The sequence below is a fragment of the Cryptomeria japonica genome, chromosome 8, assembly GCF_030272615.1.
Source record: "Cryptomeria japonica chromosome 8, Sugi_1.0, whole genome shotgun sequence".
Taxonomy (NCBI): Eukaryota; Viridiplantae; Streptophyta; class Pinopsida; order Cupressales; family Cupressaceae; genus Cryptomeria; species Cryptomeria japonica.
Window position 1 is genome coordinate 436,395,353 of NC_081412.1, and position 24,662 is coordinate 436,420,014.

Consider the following 24,662-nt stretch of genomic DNA (forward strand, 5'->3'; position numbering starts at 1 on the left):
AACTCCTAATCCAGTGGGTAATCCTAATTTAGACTTGACCCTTAGCCTTTAGATAACCATGAGATCTTCTCAGGCCTTTAATGCCTCCAACCTCTTCTCTCAACCCAATCCTGTGTTGACACTTGTCACTATTTTATTGGTGCCAATTGTGCATATGGATCCCCAACTTTCAAGCTTGACCCTTGATTAAACCTTTCAATCCTGGCCATCCATTGCTCCATTTTTCCTATAAATAGAGCCCATTCCTTCATAATCCAGATCCTGAAAACTTGTATGCATTTAGACTATAGCCATTTTAGAGAGCATTTAGTATAGCATAACTAAATCTTGTCTTTTTGGTTAAAATACATCATTTTAGTATAAAAATAGCTTTTCATTTCATATTTGGAGCTATACTACAAATCTCAATCCTCCATAAGCATCCATAGTGCAAAAAGCTGCTGAGAGCTACACTATTTTGGAACTTGGAGAGGAGAGGAACAAGGGAGAAAGGAGCTAATATCATGTTAAGAGATAGTTGGAGATATCTCATTGTCTTACTTCTTTAGTTAGATTCATTAGCATGTTTTTAGTGTCTCCTTTGGAATGCCTTCATAGATTTAGTTTTTGATTGACTAACTCTAACGTCTTGTGTGTTTTGTGTTGTTTGATCAAGAACTAACATTTAGCCATTTAGGAGGGCATCATTTGGTGAACCCGACGTGAATCGAACACGCAACCTTCTGATCATTTTTTTTTTAAATTAACATTTTGCTTGTTGAAATTGCCACACAGGTCGCACTTCGGCGCTATTGAACGCGTTTTAGCGTTGTTGCAACAATTTCTTTTAGCGCTATTGACTCTAAGATAGCGCTATTGAAAATGTTTCAGCGCTATTGACAACATTTCAGCGCTATTGTCACAGTTTCAGCGCTACTGACACACTTCCAGCGCTTTTGTCTTCTCGGATTTTTCTTTTCTTTCAGTGCTACCATTTAAATTAGCACTTCTGCTCACGCAGACTAGCGCTATTGTATGAATCAGCGCTTCTACAAAAACACAGAATAGCGCTATTGCGACAGAGTGTCGCCCAAATTGACTTGTAACCAAAAAATCAGAATTTAGGCTTGTGGAAGCCCCCCCTTTGAACATTGATTTTATTAACTTGTTTCTTTTCTTTGTGCAGGTTAACAACCCAACAAAAATCACAAAAAATTTCATTTAAAGTGCTTAAAAAGAACTTAAAAACACAAAAACAGTTTTTTCATTGTTTTCTAGTTAGGCCTCATTTTCTTTGGTGCTTAAAATTAACAAACACAAAATTTGATTTCATTGCATCAATTGGGACCTAAAATTTACAATCCACATTTCAAAAATTTGGTGCAAATAAAACTGACAAACCACTTGTTTTTTATTTATTTTTGACAAGCAAATTTTCCTTCAAAGCAAAACGTGTTTTTCATTAAGTTGACCAGGATTTTCAAAATTCTAGATTACAAAACACATTGTCTTTGAAGTTAAAAAGAACACCATGGCTGTTGGAGCAACATCTCCAAATAGTTAGATCATCTTTGCAAATGTTGGATTAAAAAGAACAAGTGAATTTCGTGTTTGGCACGCTTGTGCACAAAAGTCAGTCGAGTGGACCTACTTCTAACACATACTATCCTCTCCCTTGGCTCTCGTGGTCCTAGGTGCAAGAGAAAAGTGTTAGTAACGCTCACATTTTATCTTTTTAAGAGAGGCCTGCCAAGGGATCGATACTCTTGGGAATGACCTCGAGCGGTAAATCTTTCGAGCCGCTATAGAAATCAGGTGAGAGCGAAAGCTGTAGCCTTGGGTATAGCTGTTCCTACAGTGTAACTGGCCGAAAGGACAAATGGGCCCCACCACCAGTTACAAGGCTCTTAAGTGAGTCACTGCAGAATGAACTTATGTCCAAAAACATTGAACATGACTAAACACCTTTAAGTAGTAGCCCACCCGTTCTATTGATTGAGGATATTTGAGGTATAATTTAGTGCAAGAGCATAGAAGGTTTTGCTCCCAAGATACTCACCATACATATTTCCTTGAGTAGAAACATAGCTTTTTGAAAGGTCACTTGTGGCTTGATAAAAGTGGTGACTCCCCCATCATAGGGATCATCTATTTGTTATGCTCATGCAAGACTTAGTATATCACATCCTTACCTGCCACGGTGGGATTCATAAGGTATGTAGTACCAAAGTCGAAGAAATATCAAGATGTGGGCTAAATTTATCACAACTGGCCATTTGACCTTAGGGATAAAGAGTGTTTGAAGTGTGTTCGTTTTACAGACCTAGTACAAATTGAGCCGACTTCAGGCTTTGGAAATACACCTTAAAATAAATCTAAAGGAAGGGTCAAAAACAAGTCCAAGGATTGGGTTGATCTAGACCCATACTCATTTGTGCCTTTGAGGCAACATTCTTGTGTTTGTGTGCTTGCTTTGTTTTCTTGTCAAAGAAAAATCAGAAAATCAATCCCAAAAACAAAGTATTCATCCAACATCTATCAACACAACCAAAAACATCAAAAACAAGGTACAAACAAACAAAGAATCACATTTTATGACCATTCTTCACATCTTGCGAAAGAAGAAGTGTCATCAGAATATTACCTTGAAAAAAAGACCACTAAGCTCAAAGGCTTTGATCAAAAGGAGGAAATTCTTCTATCTCAATAGACAAATCTTTGTCTCACATAGAGTCTTTCTACATCGCATGCGTCTGTACCTTCAAGGTAAAACAAACGAGTTTGATTCCGAATCATTGAACCGCAGAGCTTTTATGCAATATAGAGCTCTGAGTTATCACAAAAATCAAGGAGGAAAGATTAATCCCAACTTCTTCCCAAACATCTGTATCACCTACAACACAGCTCGAGAAGTGCCACCAACGCCTGAAAGGGAAGAGGTAGCGTTTGTTCCATTTATAACACAAAGTTTTTATTGAAGTTGAAAACAAAACATCCATCATCTCATTCATACATCATCACTTCATCATCAATCCATCCCAAAACTCTCAAAACACTAAGAGGTTCTTGTCCCAAATTCTCTTTTAGATATTGCTTGAAATCAAACACATCACATCACTTTTTAGATTGTTTCTACATCTAGGATAAGCTCATCCTAAGAGACACATCTACATAGGTTAAAACTAGTTCATGAGTGGATCCTCTCATTACTAGGTAGTTAAATCTGTAACACATCTCAGATTTCTCTACACCTTATCACATCCAAACTCCTCAAAACAAACAAGCAATTCAAAGAAAGAATTTCGGTTACATCTACCTTAGAGTGCTAGAGATCTACATACAACACAATCCACCAACCATCAATCTTTCATTTCATCACCACTCATCATCATCTTCAATCAACTTTAAAAAACAAACTTACAAACAAAATGGCTCAAACCCGATCACGATCAAGGCAACGAGAAATAGAAATTGAGGAAGAAGAGGACAACCTCAATGAATTTCAAGAAGCACTTGGAGGAAATGGGAATGATGAAAACCCAAGTACACCCACTCCTTCAACAATCGAGAGGGTTTAGCATAATCCTCATTTTAACAGATTATTTGATGAAATACTAAGGAGCAACGCAGATACTCACTTCTTAAAACTCGCTCAAGAAGGAGCCAAACTCCCCTCAGACTTTGATCTTGCCCAATTAAGACAAGCATCAGAAAGACAAAGTCACCATGAGGAGGAAAGGCGTAGAAATCACATCAGATATAACATTCCTCAAGGTAACCCACCACCTCCTCCTCCTAATGAAATGGAGATGTTGTAGCAACAAGTCGAGAATCTCGCCCAACAACTTCATAGTGGTGTTAAGACCAATCAATTCTCACTTAACAACATCTATCCCTATCCGTTTGATAGGAATCTTTATATGCCACCCTTTCCACGCGGGTTTGAAACACCAAAATTCAAAAAATATAGAGGAAAGGGAGATCCCCGTGATCATGTCCGAGAGCTTCATTCCGCTTGTCTTGAAGTGGCTTATGAGGACACATACCTAATGTGCCTTTTTCCCCAAAGCTTGGGAGGAACAACCACATCATGGTTTTCCCGACTTCCAGGTGGCATTAGAACATTTGAGGAACTCATCCAGAAGTTCCTATCTCATTACTCTTATAACATTGAACGCGACATCACCATGGCTGATCTATGCAACACCAAACAAAAACCAGGTGAATTATTCTCAGTATTCCTGCAACGATGGCGCCAAATGTCTAGCAGACGTTCTCTTCAGTTACCTGAACGAGAACTAGTGGAAATTTTCATTTCCAACTTAAACGAAGAAATGGAATTTCACCTAGATGTCAAAGACACCGATTCTTTTAACGATATGATCACCAAAGGTATAAAATGTGAAAGGGCACTCATCAAAAAAGGACTCATCAAAATCTTTAATGAACCCAAAGATGGTCCTCGCTCGCGCTTCAATAGCGATAAACCGAACTTCTGGAACAAGAACAAAAATATCATCAATGATGGGGTTGTGGATGCTCGAACTATCCAAAATGCACAACCTGTGGTTCAATTTGCAGGACAAAATCCTCCACCTCAAAATAACACAAATGTTCTTCCTAATCAAGGTCGCATCACATCTCATGATGAACCAAGACCCCGTCCACAAAAACAAAAACGCACATACACTCCCTTAGGGGAACCCATTGAAACGGTGATGCGACAACTCATTTCTCAGAATTTGATCACTCTACCTAAGTTATCAAATTATGAGCCCCAAGTCAAACCAGCATGGTGGAAGGATACTGAACATTGTGAGTTCCATCAAGGAAGAGGACACAAGACAAGTAATTGTCACCGATTGAAAGATCTCATTCAGGATCTTATTGACCGAGGAGAAATTGAAATTGAAGGGCATGACCCAAAAACAACCAATAATGATCATCAGATGTTCAAGAATCCACTTCCATTGCAAGATCAAAGGGGTCCTTCGACGTCCAGACGAGGTCCTGATACCACTGATTATACGCAAGCTGCGTATAACTACACTGTAAATCATCTGTATGATGCCAGTGAACAAATTGCAACCATAACCTTCAAAAATCCCACCTCAAATTGCAATGTTGTTACACGTCGTGGCAAGGTCACCATCAAGGCAGCTCCACAAGGCACCACATCCGTCCCAAAGCAGTATAATCTTGTGGAACAATTAGACAAAACCCCTGCACTTATATCCATTTTGGAGCTTTTGCGTCTGTCACCCTCTCATAAAACAATCTTGGATCAAGAACTCCAAGAGGCGTCAGTCCCTGCAAACCTGAATACAGACCAGTTTCAAGCCATGGTTGGAAATCTAAAGTCATCACCTTGTCTCACTTTTTTCGAAAGTGACAACTCTTCCTTCCAACAACCTCATAATGCTTCACTACACATTGAAGGCTTTATCAACCAACACAGGATCAAGCAAGTCTTGATCGATAATGGAGTAGGCCTAAACATTTGCACACTACAGTTGGTCATAGCATTGGGATATGCAATAGAATCAGTGGATCCTCGCAAGAAAATCACCATCAAGGCCTATGATGATACAGAGCGTTCATCCAAAGGAGCTGTGGTACTACCAATCCGAGTCGGTCCTGTGGTAAAGCACATAATTTGTCAGGTTCTGGACCTTCCTCTGCCATATAATCTATTATTAGGGAGACCTTGGATACATGCCATGCAAGCTGTTCCATCTACCTACCATCAATGTATCAAGTTCCCACATAATGGTGTAGAGATCACAATCCTGGGCGATGCAAATCCCTTTGCATTTTGCCATAATATCAGCCATCAACCAGAGATTACCGTTCCTAATAATAGAGAAGCCATTTCCTCCAAATCATATATAAATCCCGCCTCTCTTGCCAGTTCAAACACTCCTATACCCAAGCAAGAAAAGCTTAAGATGAAAGTCGCAGAGGAAGGTCCTGGAGAATACAACTTGAGTCAGCTCTTTTGTGTGGGACAAATGCCCACTTCTCCTAGAACACATGGTAAACCACAGCAGTTACTCCAACAACCACTAAACACACCAGCATGTGCCTTGACGCCTTTCATCCTTGGAAAGAGTCAAGAGGAAGAGACACAAGATGAGGACCTAGCAGAATGGATCTATAAGGATCCCATCACCACTGATAAACCGCAAGTTACACTTCCTATAGAACAGTATGGCAAAGGCCTCCTCATTATGCAAAGAATGGGATATGATGGTCAGAGTGCTTTGGGATACTGCAAACAAGGACGACATGAACCTCTGCTACCAGAATTCAAGCCCAAAGGTAATACGGGCCTAGGTTTTGAAAGAGAGATCCTTCCTAAACTCAGATTCAAAGGAAAACCTAGCAAACCATTTTGCCCACCTACTGCAAAGAGGACACCTTTCATAATCAAAGCCCCATCAAACACTATCCCCACTGCCCCATCGAGGCTCACAAACCCACCACAACTGTCATCAATATCATTTATCCCACCAAACGAACCAGTAATCCCATCAGCAGCACCATTAGCAGCAGCAACTATATCAGAACCCATAGCAGCATCTATGGCACCAGCCATTCCAACAGAAGCCATTGAGGCAACACTACCAATACTTCCAGTGACAAATCCTTTTAACCCCATCACGGTTCCTGAAGCACCGATCACTACAAAGATACATAAACCGATCACGCCTGTCGTGTTTAACTCTAAAGACATCCCAGTATGGTATAGCAATCAGATGCTGGAGAGTGATTCAGAGACCGACTCACATGAGTGGGAATTTGATTCTGTACAGCTTAACACTTCAGATGAGGAAGACACATCACCACCTCTGCCCCGCAAAGACATCCCTGTTTACGGAGAAGCACAGATAAAGACTACTTGGGTACCTGAGCTGGAAACATCTTCCACAGACCCTACGTCTTATCCTACGCCTGATTCTGACAGGGAGAGTACCATCAACGATCTTCACCACACTGTCTTAACCCTCATTGATACCTCTAACGAACTTAACCTAATCGATGAAGTAATGCCCATTATCCACCCTGAACTCATCGAATGGAACCAATCAAATCCCCCATGTCTTGACCTCTTCCAGAACGATGAGGCTGTCATTGACTTTTTGGAATTAAGGGATAACCTACCAAGCGGGGATCACAAAGCTGGATTCGCCATTGAACTTAATAGTGCAACATACTTCGGGGCGAATGCCAAACCTTTCAGCTGCAAAAATATAACATTAAAACGTGGATCTTCTAGTGAAAACCACACTGTGGCACTGTTTGATCCGACAACAGTAAAAAGAAAGAGCATATCCAATGGTGAAAACCTCTCTGAGGCGCCTGAGGATGAAGGGTTTGACATTCTCCCTGATAGTACACAACAGGAACGATCAACGATTCTTATCGAGGAAACCAAAGAATACAATGTGGGGACTCCTGAAAATCCTCATATCATACATCTGGCATCTCTTCTCACTCCAGAGGAACAACCTAAATTTATAGAGTTCTTCCAGAAGCGTCAGATCAACTTTGCATGGTCATATGCAGACATGCCTGGGCTTGATCCTGATTTAGTTATGCATCATCTCATAGTAGCAAAAGGAGCCAAACATACCAAGCAGAAGCTTCGTAAGATGCATCCTCAGATTGCAGTGCTAGTCAAAATAGAACTCAAGAAACTCCTAGATGTTGGTTTCATTAGACCAATTGATTATGCAGAATGGATCTCCAATATTGTGCCTGTCGGCAAACCAAAAGGGGGCATTCGCATTTGTACAGACTTCAGAGACCTGAATAAGGCCTGTCCTAAGGATGACTTCCCCCTACCAAATATCGACATCATAGTGGATCTGACAGCAGGACATGCCATGCTTTCACTCATGGATGGCTTTTTAGGATACAATCAGATAAAGATTGCACCCGAAGATCAACATAAGACAGCCTTCACATGTCCATGGGGCACATACTGCTGGAATGTAATGCCTTTTGGTCTAAAGAATGCAGGAGCGACCTATCAAAGAGCAATGACCACCATCTTCCATGACATGATGCATACTATGATGGAAGATTATGTGGATGACTTACTAGCAAAATCACTTACTAGAGAAGGACATCTCCACATCTTAGATCAAATCTTTGATAGACTGGAACAATACCATGTTTGACTCAACCCAAAGAAATGTGTCTTCGGAGTGACCTCCGAGAAGCTTCTAGGATACATTGTCTCAAGCAAAGGTATTGAGGTCGATCCAGCAAAGGTAAAGGCAATCATGGACATGCCACCTCCAAAGAATATCAGTCAGCTAAGAACACTACAAGGGCGGCTTCAATCCATCTGAAGATTCATTGCACAATTAGCTGATAAGTGTCACCCATTCACACACTTGCTACACAAGAACATCCGCTTTCAGTGGGATGACAAATGCCAACAAGCATTTCAGGTGCTTAAAGACTATCTCATGAACCCACCCTTGTTGATGCCACCAGATCCAAGTAGACCATTATTACTCTATATCTCGGCAACAAGTACAGCATTGGGTGTACTACTGGCACAACATAATGCAGAAGGAAAAGAGTGTGCTGTATACTACATCTCTCGCACACTGGTTGGCTATGAACTCAATTACACACCTATTGAGCGAGCTTGCCTAGCAGTAATCCTGGCAGCCACTAAATTGCGGCACTATCTCTTAACACACAAGGTACAACTCATTGCAAAGATTGATCCACTCAAGTACTTACTTAGCAAAGCAGCATTGACAGGTCGCTTGGCCAAATGGGTGATGATTCTAAGTGAATTTGACATCGAGTATGTAGATCGTAAAGCTATCAAAGGTCAAGTTATTGCAGATCAGTTGGCCGATGCACCCCTCACAGGCGATCATCCTCTTATTTCCAATTTTCCAGATGAAGAGATATTCATGATCACAACAGCATAGCCATGGAAACTATATTTTGATGGTTCATACACTAGGCATGGCTCAGGGGCAGGCATTCTATTTATCACACCTCAAGGTGACAGCATCCTGAAGTCTTACAGGCTCACATTTCCATGCACAAACAACATAGCAGAGTATAAGGCCTTGATCACGGGACTCAGATTAGCCATACAATGGAAATTACAAGAACTGCAAGTATATGGCGATTCCCAACTAGTCATTCGACAAGCAACTGATGAATATCAGACCAAAGATGATAAACTCATGCCATACAAGCAAATGGTGGACACTCTAAAGACATCATTTACTACTATCACTTTTGAGCAGATACCCAGAGATCAGAATCGAGCTGCTGACGCTATGGCTACTATCGCATCTCTCCTAGATCTTCCACAGAATTCAACACGCTACGAGTTCTTGGTAGAACAGCTTTGGATTCCCGCTTATGATATCCCCGAATCTGAAATGATATGTCGCCTCATCGGTTCTGAATCCCCATGGTACGGTGAGTTCTACACCTATCTCCACAATCATACCCTTCCTCCCAACCAATCGAATAACCAACGAAAAACCTTCATTCGCCAAACTGCTCGATATACGATTATTGCCGAAACCCTATACCGACGTAGTCTTGATGGTACTCTCCTTCGATGTCTGGAACAGGATGAGATAACAAAGGTTTTGGAAGAGGTACATGAAGGAATTTGCGGGACTCACTCAAGTGGTCCATCACTAGCCAAGAAGATCATGCGAGCTGGATACTATTGGCCATCTATGGAAAAGGATTCCTACTACTTTGTCAGGAAATGCAAGAAATGTCAAGTTCACGGTGACCTGATACATGCACCAGCACAGGAACTGCAACCAATCACAACACCATGGCCTTTTTGTCAATGGGGCCTTGACCTTGTGGGTAAGATTCATCCATCTTCATCCAATGGCCATAAATTCATTATTACCGCCACCGAATATTTCACAAAGTGGATCGAAGCTGTCCCACTTACCCAAGTCACCGGCAAGCAAATCGCCTCATTCATCCTCAACTACATCATCTGCCGGTATGGTGTGCCCATGTCCATCGTCACAGATAACGGTCTTCCTTTCAAAAATCAGGATGTCCATGAACTTTGTGAGAAATTTCATATCCAACACCGCTTTTCCACTCCCTATTACCCACAAGGCAATGGTCAGGCCGAAGCATCCAATAAAAACATATTGAGGATCCTAAAGAAGACAGTCAATGATGCCGGCCATGATTGGCATGTTCAATTGAATCCAGCGCTATGGGCATATCGAACTAGCATTCAGACCCCTACAGGTGCAACTCCTTATTCATTGGTCTATGGTGCAGAAGCTATCTTGCCTATTGAGGTCGAGATACCATCATTACGGGTTTCTTTGCATAATCTCATTGATGATGAAGCATACAGAGTCTCACGTCTTCAGGACTTAGAGTTACTTGATGAGAAGCGACAAGCTGCATACAATCACCTCAAAGCCTATCAGCAGCGCATGAGCAGAAGCTACAATCACCGAGTTAGATCTCGTATATTTGAGGTAGGTGATCTTGTTCTACGAGAGAATCCTCGCAACCAACCAAACAGAGAACATCAAGGCAAGTTTGAATCAAATTGGCTGGGCCCATATGTTGTCACTGCTGTATTCGGGTCCGGGGCATATCAGTTGGCTACTTCAGAAGGAGAACCGCTTGCAGATCCAATCAACAGCATGCACCTCAAACGGTTTTATACCTAAGGTGTACAAGGCATCAGGCCTCCCTGCATACCAAAAAAATACCAAAAACATTCAAAAATGATTCACAAAATCCAAAAACATAGACAAAACCCATCAAAAATCACACAAAAACATGGCAACACCTTGTACATACCCATCTATGCAGATACCAAAACAAACATTACTCACACACTGACCATTTACCAATCAAACCAAAACAATCGACACCAACAATCAGAAACTGTCTTTAAAAACAAGGATGCATCCTTCCTTACCAAAACAAAGACAAGATGACATTTTCTTTGACAAGAAAATTCTGTTAGGCTATCAAATGCTTGGTTGATTCGTGAGTAATTCATTTGTTTATCTGTATCGGGATCTTTCAATATTGTTTTGTATCATTTGCACATTATTTCTGATGAAGTTCTGGGGCATGTACTAATGGTGTCTACGTGGGAAGTTCACCAAGCTACGTGATCTTATGCAAAATGCAGTCATAGATCACTACGGCTTGCTGACTACAGCGTATACCTCGACCATATGGACATGAACCATTACCAAGGATCCTTATTCTTTATTCTTTATGTATATATACTGTTTGGTTGCAGGTACAATGCTCTTTCTTTGGTTCCTCTTCCTCCAAATTGGATAAAGGTTTTATTTTTTTAGTATGGTATGAACTTGTCTCAGGATCTGATCAGCCTAAGATCAAGGAGGATGATCCAAGTCATGCACGAAAAGAGATAATCCTTGTCTGTTCCGCAAACAATACTCTGGTCGACTTGACCCTTATATCAAGTCGTTTGTATTAACTTGCTATATTAAAATCCATGAAAGAAATACTCAGGTCATCTTGAATCATTGTGTCAAGATGCTTGTATTCTCTTCCAACATTTTAAAGCTCAATGATGAAAATAGAGCACTATGGATCGTCATTTCATCTCATCTGTTTATATATTGCATTCCGTTGCATATCACCCATCCGTTCACTTATTCATATAGAGGTTTTATATGCAAAAATGATTAATAAAAGCTGATCTTGGATACAATCACGACCGAGTACTCTGATCCATCATCAATGCATCATATAAAGTCTTAAAAACCTTGCATTCCTCATGACAATATCATCATTGCATTTAGGTGCATCTTGCATTATGTCCATTCATGTCATTTTTAAAACTTAAAACATTGCATATAGTTCATTATTGACATTAGTTTTCATTAAAACTCTTTTTCGTCATTGCATCAATCATATAAAATTAGATTCATTCATAGGATCAAATTGTCTTTGGTTGTTTTAAATCATTTACTAAACATTTCATCCAGTATAAATTATCCCTTATCATCTTATCAACTTATTATTATTACACCCATCCATTTATCCATTTAGTTGCAAAGTACATTCATTCATTCATTAATAAGCATCTTATTATGTTCATTTTAGGATTCATTTCACATTACATTCATTATCATTACATTTAAGGTACAGTTCTTATATCCATTAGTTATTGTATCATCCCATTTATCATTTGTACTTACAAAACATATTTAAAAGCATTTAGATTCATAAGACCATTTGTTTACAAAACATTGGTTCATACCATTTCATATATCCATTTTACGTATGCATTCATTTAAAACACATTATCATATAAACACTTGTACTTTACATTTGTTTATCCGTATGCATTCATTCTACACATTATCATATAAACATTTGTACTTTACATTTGTTTATCCGTATGCATTCATTCTACACATTATCATATAAACATTTGTACTTTACATTTTTTTATCCATTTGCATTCATTTTAGGCATCATCATATAAACATTTGTACTTTACATTTGTTTATCCATTTGCATTCATTTTAGGCATCATCATATAAACATTTGTACTTTACATTTGTTTATCCATTTACATTCATTTACCACAGTATCATATAAACATGTGCACTTTACATTTTGTTAATCCATATTACATTCATCTAAAAACACATCTAGATGCATATTCATACATAACATCATTCATTCAAACATCATCACATAAATCATCTTATCATTGCATCGCAATAGGAAACATCAAAAATCCTGTTCATACATCACAGCATAAGCATATATCATCAATGGCATTCGATACATAAAGCATTACATCACAAAACCAATACATCATATATATGTAAACCTGCATTCATATGTCAGTATCTCACATCATAAATCATCATAAAAACATGCATAAAAGAAACATCTCGTATACATCTAAGCAATAAATCATCATCATGCATAAGCATCCATCCATAATCACATGCATCATCATCACAATATGGGATCTCCTCATATATATCAACTCATATATCAGAGTACAATGAAGTCTACAAAATCAGTTACCAAAGAGCCATCCAAGATACAGTCCAAAAAATAGACAAAGATACAATACATATATGCAAAGATGCTCTCTCAGATGCCGCTCTGGCCAGATGTTGTACCTGCCCCACCCCTACCTACTCCACCACTGGTACTGGCACCACCTGATCCATCTCTCCGTGGAGGCCTCATCGAACCCTCACTCCCTCCTGCATCCCCTGATCTCTCTTGCCGTAGAGGACCCATCACACCCCCACTGCTCTGCATCCTCTGTGATTGCTCGGATCTGGCCTGCCGCATCTGTAAATAGCTGAGAGCTCGCTGGCTAATCGGTACCACCTGCTCATATAACCCCCGCCAGTACTCTATCTCCGCCTGTGCTCGCCGGATCTCCCTCATAATCTCCCCTGACGGCCCCTGTGCACCAGTCTGGACTCTCTCCTGCAGCTCCGCCAGTCTCTCCACCGCCGTATCTCTCTCCCGCAGCACCACTGTCAGCTCTGCCTCCCGTGCAAATAGCTACACATCCCTAGCTGCTACCTCCACCTCTAATCTCTCCACCCGGGTCTGCAAATAACCTATCATATACTCCCGCAGATCCCCAGTAGCTCCCTCCCCCATGTCCATGGCTGCCGCACCTGTATCACCCCCTCCACTAGGTCCCTCCCCTGCACCACCCTCCCCTACACCTGTAGCCATCGGGATCTCTCTCTCCATCCCCCTCCCACTCAGCTGCACTCCTCCCTGCATCAAAGGTCCCTATGATATCTGAAGAGGTAGTCCACCTCTCCCTCTCCGCTGCCTCGGCTTCCCCAAACCTCCTCCACCTCCTCCTCCATCTCCTGCTCCTCCTCCCCCACCTCCATCTCCTCTGCCACCTCCATCTCCACCTCCTCCTCCTCCTCCTCCTCCTCGACCTCCTGCTCTCCGTCCTCGTCCCCGTCCCCTCTCATCCTCAAAACCTGGGATTGGCTCTGCCGGGTCTGATATCCGTAGGATCGGGTGCACCGCCCGATACTGTGTATACTCTGCTATCACCCCTGCATCCACGACCCTCGGTCATAAGTCCCATGGCCTCGCCTGCAGTGTCCGGAACTCTGCCAGTGCCTGATCATACGATAGCACTAGACCCCATGCATACCGCTCTCGGATCACTCGTGCATACTCCCCTGATCCACTCGGCAGTCCCTGCTGCCGTCCAAACTGCCTCATCACCCGTCCCGGCACCTGTCTCTCTACATGATACGAGGTCCTCCCAATGAGGAATCGGGTCATAAAGCAATACGGTAGTGCCTCCGCATCATCCTCCCATGGCTCACACTCCAAGTATGGCCGCCAGATCACTGCATCCAAATCATCTAATGCCCACCGCCACCACTCTAGCTTCCCCAAGTGGGGCTGGCTCATCATACCGCTATACATAAACATATAGGGCTGGTCCACGGCTCGGAATCTCAGACTCACTGGTCGAGTCACTGGTAAGTGCTCCCATGCCCACACATGCAGCAGCGTCATGCCCACTGCTAGAGACCCCCGCCCTCTGTACACTACCTCATGTAACTCCTGATACATGTGCGCTAACACGCACGGCCCCCAGGCATATCGGGTCCCCTCAGTCACCATCATCTCTATCACCTGTCCCCATCCCACCGCCAATCCATGTGACCGCCTGTTGGGACACAGAAGTCCTCCGACGATCCCTGACAATACTGCTGGAAGGGGCTCATATAGTGCCGCTATATCCTCCCATGCGATCGAGCCATCATCGATGTATACATCCTCATCAAATATCCGCTGACAAGACACCGTCCCCTAGGATCTATCATATGTCACCAGCTGCCCCCGAATCGGAATCCGAAGGATACGCCACACGTCCTCCAATGTCACCGTCATCTCTCCCTGGGCCAGATGGAACGTGCACGTCTCACTGTCCCATCGCTCTGCCAATGCTGTGATCAGGCCGTGATTCATCCGAATCACGGGCATATGCATCACCTCGTAGAGGCCAGTAGCCGCAATACAATCAATCTCTATCTGCGTCAATCGATCCCGCAATCCCTGTGTCGCGGGGTGGCGCTCACGTAACTGCAACACGCGCAGATCCTCTTGCACATCGACATTCATCACAATCACCATTAGTTGTTTTGTTATCAAACTTTCTTAAGTTTAAACCTAGACTATCATCAGATACTTTGATCAAGTATCTTCGGGTCTCAACAGGTAAGCAATCATGGCCGCCTAGACTTCAACAGGCATTTATTCTAACAAATGACCTAAGTCTCATCGGGCTGCTATGGTTCAAAACAACTCCCACTTCACCTCGCCATCCATCAATCGTTAGGCATCAGGAGATTTATTTTATCCAACATTGGGGCATCTCGTATCCTAAGGCAAAAGCGCTATTTTATCTACAATAGTGTTCGTTATACACAATAGTGCTACAACAACATCAAAAGCGCTCAAACAACTCTACAATAGCGCTAAAAACCAAAAGCGCTAAAACCGCTATACAATAGCGCTATTACACATCAATAGTGCTCAATTGACCCTGCCATAGCGCTAATTTGTCAAATGCGCTAAAACTTGCCTACAAAAGCGCTAATTAATAGCAAAAGCGCTCAAACTAGCTTACAAAAGCGCTATTGCGGCACAATAGCGCTAATTCATGGGGCAAAAGCGTTAAAACCATAGTTCCAGCGCTCTTGCTCCGACTTGACTTGGACTCAGCTAAACACATATTAAAAATGCATGAAAAGAAAGTTTTCGAATTTACGTACCACTGGTCCATAGTCGGCTGGGCGCTGGAACCGTCGGACTCGCTCGAATCGGTGCTCGGTAATCGGAAACGGCATCTTCGCTCCTCCTTGCTCCTCCAAATGTCACTGTCAGAGCTCTCGTTTTCAACTGGTCGCGGTCACAAATGATCCTATTTTCACCCCTTTCACCCCATTTATACCCCCCGCCGTCACCGTAACTTCGCCCCGCTCATCGCCGTGGTCCCCGTGAACTTCCCGAGCCCCCCATTTCTCCATGTTTCCCCCGTTTTCTTCTATTTTTCCCCAGTATGCCTAACTTCTTCTCTTCTACCACCCTGCCAATTTTAATTCTTTTTCGAGAGATCGCCCGATTTTTCAAAAATTTCGGCCCATCTCTCGAGGGGGCATACCACCCATTAAATTTACATTTTATGGGGCATTTCTTCACACCTATTTTTCTTTCTTTGAAACGACGCGATAAACCGCACCGTCTCAAAGAGGGGCAAATGTAGTCACATAAATCTGTCCATTTTAATTAAATGAATATTTCGTATTTATTTGATTAAAAATCCACTAGCCATCAGTTAATTAAATAAATATTTAATTAATTCATCCCCAAACATTCTTCTATTAATTAAATAAATTATTCAATTTATTTTAATTAATTCATTAAATTCAATTCAAATCAATTAAATAAATAAAATCTATTTATTTCATTAAATCCCCCTATTCCTCTTTTAAATAAATTAAATAAAATATTTATTTAAATCATTATCCTCACCCCACTTGCATTTTCCTACAAATGCAACTTGCACACATTTTGAAATAAAAGAATTTTTATTTTAAATAAAATCTTATTTTCCCTCACCCACCAAATCCACTTGCAAAATCTAATCACCTTCTAGATTCTTCTAACCCCTTCCTAATTAGCCTAATCCATCCCCTAAATATTGTCACATTCCTAAGCAAAATGGAGTCACTTCTCAAAGACCCCAAAGTCTTTGATAACCATTAAAGGTTTTCAACCTTCAACCACTTAATTCCTCAAAGTCTTTGAAAACCATTGAAGGCTTCCAACCTTCAACCACTTAATCCACAAAGTCTTCAAAAACCATTAATGGTTAACCCAAACCCTCCCACATGGTTAAAACATTTGTTTTGACTCAACCTCTACCCAACCCAAGGGTCTCATCAGGCCTTTAATGCTTTGACCATGATTATCTCTTAATCATTTGCACAAAGGTTTATCCTTGCATTAACTCCTAATCCAGTGGGTAATCCTAATTTAGACTTGACCCTTAGCCTTTAGATAACCATGAGGTCTTCTCAGGCCTTTAATGCCTCCAACCTCTTCTCTCAACCCAATCCTGTGTTGACACTTGTCACTATTTTATTGGTGCCAATTGTGCATATGGATCCCCAACTTTCAAGCTTGACCCTTGATTAAACCTTTCAATCTTGGCCATCTATTGCTCCATTTTTCCTATAAATAGAGCCCATTCCTTCATAATCCAGATCCTGAAAACTTGTATGCATTTAGACTATAGCCATTTTAGAGAGCATTTAGCATAGCATAACTAAATCTTGTCTTTTTGGTTAAAATACATCATTTTAGCATAAAAATAGCTTTTCATTTCATATTTGGAGCTATACTACAAATCTCAATCCTCCATAAGCATCCATAGTGCAAAAAGCTGCTGAGAGCTACACTATTTTGGAACTTGGAGAGGAGAGGAACAAGGGAGAAAGGAGCTAATATCATGTTAAGAGATAGTTGGAGATATCTCATTGTCTTACTTCTTTAGTTAGATTCATTAGCATGTTTTTAGTGTCTCCTTTGGAATGCCTTCATAGATTTAGTTTTTGATTGACTAACTCTAACGTCTTGTGTGTTTTGTGTTGTTTGATCAAGAACTAACATTTAGCCATTTAGGAGGGCATCAACTAGTTTTTTGAAGGTTTGTATTGAGTCGAAATTGATTTGACAAGCAAGGACAACAATTTCAAAGTCATAAGAGAATTTGGATAACCTTTGAGTTGGAAATGAAAGATCATGGATTTCTCGGTAAAATCAAAGGTTGCTTGTTGTTAGGGATTCTCACGGATTGTCGGGGATAAAGTCAAAAAATCCTTCTTTGAGAAGATCTAAAAGAGGATAATCTGGTGTTTTAAAAGGATTCTGAAGCAAAGTTGCTTAGTCCTAGGATGAGAAGATCAAAATAAAAGAATCCATGTAAGGTGAATCTTGACAAAAAAGAAGTGGATTGATTTTCCTTGTGAAAAATCTAGAAATTGACGGTGTCCTGGGTCAGACATGCATGATTTCCCTAGTTCATAGCCGACATGGTGAATAGATAGAAGCGAACATTTAGGAAGATTTTTTTTGCATGAATACACACCACCAAGTGAATTGATTTTGATTATAAATACAATAAGGTGGTAGTTCAGTTGGTAGAAGAGAAAAGAAGCCTCTTTTCTTTCTAAAGAGTGGTTTTTCATCACTGAAGAAGATGATGTTTGAGCAGTATCGTGCATAGAGTTGTTGTGTTCTTGTTGATATTGGATGGATGTTCTTTCTCTTGTGTAAGTCTTTTATTGTCAGAGGGGTTGTGAAAGTTCAAAGGATTGTCAGAGGGGGCATGAAAGGCATTTATTATTAGAAAAAGCCACTCATGATTCATCCTCTGCTTGCACTCTGCCACTATCTGGCAAGGGGTTTGAGGAAGGAGCCCACAGGGGAATGAAAGAAGGATTTGTTTGAGTTAAGAGCGACAGCCAGTCATCTCTGTGATAGCACAAAATCTTCAACCGCTCCCCAACATATTGTGTTTCCCTATAAGCTTCTCCTTCCACTTTCTCTGATCCTGGTCATAAAGGCTAGAGATCTTCCTCTAGTTTGGAGGCGATTTTACTTTTTGCCAGGATCCAATTTCCCTTTCGAGAAGGTAAATGATGTGTAGGATAGAATGAAGCATCTCATAGTCCAATTGAAGACATCAGGATGATAATGACATAGCTCAAGCACTTTTATTTCTACTAATGTTAAGTTACAAATTGTGATTTTATTTTATCATTGTTGTCAGCGTATGGGTAGTTTTAAAGAATATTTTGTAACAAAATTGTATATGGCTTTCTTGACTTGTTCATTCTAGATGGCATGTGTCTCTTGGCCTCAAGCTTTTTGCTCCCTTATTTTCTATAAAAGGGAAATCAATGCCATTAGAAAGGTTTCCAAAATATCTGAATAGGGTCTCTTGTGTAGGTCTAGTCTACAAGATTAGGTTCCAGTTTTGAGAAGTCATGAGTAATTAATAGCAGAGAATTGTAATGTCATTTTGCAGAGAAAAATAGAAGATAGTCATCAGTTTCAAATTTCAAATGGGTTCTTCTGTAAATGAAATGTATTTGGTTATTTGATAGAGGATAGCTTTTGAAATTAATACAGGTATAATTTCAAAATCCTTACTCTTCTATGTATGATTTTATCTTCTTTTGAGTTAATGGAATCAAGGGTTTCATTTGCTTTTTGCATTGTTATGATGTATTTAATATTTCATTTCATGCTTTAATCCAAGGGATTAATTAAAATGCTTGAATGAGATTACAGAGGGTTAAAGCTTGTACTAGGATTTGATAAGTAGTTCAGGTAATAAATTGCAAACAAAATGATACTCTAGTTGCTAAAGCCTGGCCTATTATTAAACCACTCCAAGATGGGTGTAAAGAGATAGCAAGTAACTAATAAATGGTTCTATAGGGTGCACTCCAAGATGGGTGTAAAGAGAAAGAAAGCAAATAATAAATGGTTTCTATAGGGTGTATTGACTTATACCTGCCGATCCATGAGAATAATCATCTCCTTGCCTTTATGTAGATTGTGCAGGATCCTCGTCAAAGGGGTTCAGGTTTCTGCATATGTAATTCATTTATCTTATGTTAGCTTACATCTTATATGAAGCTAAATCATAATCAGATTTACATAAGTCACATGATACGTATGCTAAAAATTACATAGTAGACAACATGAATAGATTTATTTCTTGTTACAATATGCAGTCATCATAGTTTATACAAATACTAGAATGAATGGTAAAGAGTATTCTTCAGGACTATAAAAAATCAATCATTTCATCACACTACACAATAAACAATTATGGGTAGCTAAAAGTAACTTATTTACTGATCAGAATTAGGTACATACAACTAAATACATGTTTGTCTTAAGTATTTTATCAAATGGTTCACTACCTTGCATAGAGAGGGCAACGAACTGTTTGAAAAAATGACTCAAAGAAATGTGTTCTCATGGTGATGGAATTCCATGACAATCCATAGTAATTTGACTATCATGGCATTCCATCACCATCATTGCATTCCATCACCATGAGATAGCATTTCTTTAAGGCAGTTTTTCTAACAATTGACTGCCTTGTCTATGTTACCACATTTTTCATACATTTCTTATATTTTTCTTTAAATGTTTAATATCCCATAGGTCAATTTTAATTTTGACATATAATTATAATATTTCATTTAATTATAATTACCCATATAATATCCCATTTAATATCCCATTTAATTATGTAATTGAAATATCCCATTTACATATAATTATAATATCCCATAGGTCAATTTCAATTTCAAATTACTCTGCAAAGCAAAAGAGTGCAATTTCAAATTATATGTAAATAGGATATTTCAATTTTAATTTTTACGTATAATTATAGTATCCCATATAATAGTTGTATACAACTAAAAATGGTCTAAAGATAGTTAATTAAATACGCAGTTATTTGATTAATTCCCCTTCCCAATTAATTGAATTCACAAGCAATTTAATTAATTTCTCTATTCATCTACTAGTAAATAAATCTAAATGATTTATTTATATAGTTCATCTCATATCTCCCTTTGATTAATTAATTCTAAATTAATTAATGTCTCTCCATATTAATCAATTCTTCTAATCCCTAATTAAGATTAACAAACTCAAGTTTGTTGAGATTAATTGCCATTTTCCAATTATTTGAATTTCTAAATTCAAATGAGGACATGGCTCCTAACTTTAACCACCTAACCTAACCATCCCCTAACTTAACCCATTCAATCTAACCTTGGGTCTAACTAAACCTATCCTATCTTGCACATTCTAACCTCCTTATCCTAACCTCTCATGGTATGGATATTATCTCCTTGAGACACATGGCACTTTTGCCACATGTCTCCTCCCTTGGACACTTGCCCTCTCATGAGCAAGGCTCCTTGACACTTGTCACCATAGAGATGACAAGTGTCCCTTCCTCCAACCTCTTCTTCAACTTCTCCAATCTTGGCCCTTGATATCTTCAAATCAAATCTAGACCGTCGATTCCTGCCACCTCAGCTTTGGCCTTGGAATTCCTATAAATACCCCTCATTTTGGAGCAATATGGATCCGATCTCATTTCATCTTATGCATTGTTACTATAGGCAAATCCCATCTCATATCAATTTAGGCATCATTACTATAGGCATTTACATTTCAATTATCTAGTAATTAGATTTGGAATTGATCATAGCATGTTAATCTAGTTTCTTACATCATGTATTTCATATCATCTCCATACTCAATCATGATCAAATAGCTACTCGACTCTTGAGTTGTCACTTTGGAGGTCATTGTTCCACTGAGAGCCCATGAATCCAACACCTTCAAGGTCCTCAAGAATAGAGGAAAATGGGACATTTCAAGGAAGGCTTATGGTTTGCATCTTTGATCTAGTTTTCAATTAAGCTTTTCAATCATGTTTTATTGTCTCATTATATGTGTATGTCTCTTATACTAACCACATTTTTAGCATCACAATAGTTATTAATATAAATATAACCCTTTTGAAAGATTGAAACTCTTCATTATTTATGCCCTTTGAAAGGGACATAAACTTTCATAATCAGGTTTACACTTCTTATTTAAATCAGATGTGCACTTCTCATTTCCATTCAGGACCAGACACCAAGGAACTAGGCAAATGTACTCAGGAACAAAATATTTAAGGAGAAATGATGAGCAGGTTTTTGACGCAATCCCGAGTGAGGATTTGGAACAAATTCTAGTGGACGACTAAGGGAGGGTACTGATCTAGATTCCAAACCACAATTTGGATCCAGACTGACATAGGTGATCATGATAGATGAAAATAAGGCTCTGATTACCATGAATGAAGGGACATTGGGAGAAGGTGGCAAGAGATTTGGACACTTCAAATCCAAAGATAGATTTGGTTTTCATGGGATATCAGATTTCTTTCTCATTTAGACAGAGCCCGTTGTTTGATAAGGATAGGAAATCTGCATCTTGAAAATAGATGGATCTAATTAGTCTTTTTTGAGATTTTTGCCATTTCAAGGGATCATAAGGCTAAGGTTAAATAGGAAGGTAGATCGAGAAATGAATGTAGGAGGAAAACTGAGGGAAAATGGTCCATCACTTTGGGTTGAGATGCCTATGTGCGGAGGAGACATTGAGGCAACAAGGCAGGACACTTTTTAACTCGGATGACCTCACTTGGGATGCGTTGTGGCATCTGGCCAGGGGTATTTTGGGTGGGGATAGGCACTAGTGTGATGGTTTTTTATATGAGGATATTTTGTGCCCAATGGTTGACATCCTTGATTCCAAGGAAGAATGCATATAGATGATCGATGGCTTTGTAAGATTGGACGATGGGCAGGTGACAATAAGTGCTATTCTGGACTTGGATTCGGATGGCTGGACTAGTGTTCTAGATGTGTACTTCAATCTAGAACATCACATACTGGATCCACTAGAGGAAGAGTCTGAGTTGGAGGACAAGGATGCTCGAGAGGCTATGGTTGTGTGAGAAAGGAAGAAGAATTTCATGGTAGAGGCTTGGGAGGTGTTCCAGGTGGGTGTAAGAGACTGTGACTTGGAGCCCTTCAGGAGATTCCTGAACTCAAATGATAACTGGTTTAGTGTGGCCTCAACTCTTAGTGTGGTGGAGATTGGTGAAAGGCTCGCTACAATTTTTTGTTATTTAGAATAGTTTCTTTTTTGTTTCTGCTACTATGTAGCCTGCATATGAGATGTAAGGGAGCTATCCCCTTTTGATAGCACTTAATAATAAATAAAAAATTATGTAATTGCAATACATGTTTGAGTTCTGATCTTCTAGTACACTTAAGGTTCATAGTGACAAGACGCGTCGGTCACCTCGCACATCACATATGATGTCTTCCCCTAACATTCAATTTACTGTCCATATACAAAAGAAGTACTCGGCACAATACCAACATTCAAAGAACATCCTTCAAAGCCTTCATAAAGCATACAAGCCCTTGCAATACCAAGAACAAGTCCCTTAAAAACCTTAGAAGATCATTGAAAATGGAAACAAATAATTCTGATTATATTTGAAATGCACATAAGATGAAGCTAAGTGATTGCTCACCTTAAACTAATTTCCTCCTCCTGTGAATCTCCTCTCCTGCACACAAATGAACTCTTCATTCACCACAGTCTGCAAATCTAATCCTCTCCTTCTTTGCCTTGCAAGAATGAAATTTCTTAAAAATGAAGTTTTTCGAAGTCTTTTGCTTTGCAAAGTAATTTGAAATTCAAATTGACCTATGGGATATTATAATTATATGTAAATGTGATATTTCAATTACATAATTAAATGGGATATTAAATAAGATATTATATGAGTAATTATAATTAAATGGGATATTATAATTATATGTAAAAATTAAAATTGACCTATGGGATATTAAACATTTTTATATGAAATTATAAGTAAACATTGCCAAGGTATGGGATATTATTTACAAAGAAAGCACCCCTTGTCCCTTATCCTGCAGGATAATATTTACAAAGAAAGAACCCCTTGTCCCTTATCCCACAGGATAATATTTACAAAGAAAGTGCCCCTTGTCCCTTATCCCACAGGATAATATTTACAAAGAAAGTGCCCCTTGTCCCTTATCCCTTTGGGTGTTTCAATGTGATTTTCAAACTCGCAAGATAAGAAAATGATAATTTTCAAAGAGTACATCTTATCCCACAACACATTTGCATCAATGATCTAGCATCATAGGATAAGAAGAAGGAAAGAATTACAAAGGAATCCTTATCTCGTGACAACTCCAAGGTGAGCAAAGAAACAACGTGGGATGAGGAGCGGCTAAAAGAAACAAGTAGTAGAGACCTATCCCACAATGATCGAGGAGCACTGTGAGAGGCCCGTAGGATAAGGGTTGTCTTAGGCACAAAGGGGAAATATTATCCCGAAGGGTCTCCAAGTTACCATAATAGCATTATAGGGCAATGCGGGAAAAGTCAACAAAGAAGGATGATATGCTTTTCTTATCCTTCATGTTCCCACGGGGATAAGAAAAGAGTCGCGGGATAAGAAAAGAGTCGGGGGATAAGAGTTATAAGCTAGAAATAAGACAAAGCTAGTTCAAAGGCTTATCCCGCAGATGGTAGGAATATAAAGAAAAAGGGCTTGCAAGTGGAAGGCTAGGAGCAATGCGGGATAAGGATTCCAAGGTAAAATGCATAAAATCTTATCCCGTAAGGATAGAAGAAGGGGTAAATACATCGCAGGATAAATATTCCTAAGTACTGCTAAAAACCCTGGGTCTTAAGTCCTTTATCTCCTAGGAAGGACCTGTGCATGACAACTTAACCTATGAAGTTCTCCATGTGTTCTAAATAATCACTTAAGTGTCATCCTTAAGTGACTTGGTTGCACGAGATAAGATTTCCTTAGGAAGCACCCCTTGTTTCTTATCCCGCAGGTGGTTTCAATGAGAATCTCAAACTTCCAGGATAAGGAAATGGTAATATTTAAAGAGTGTATCTTATCCCGG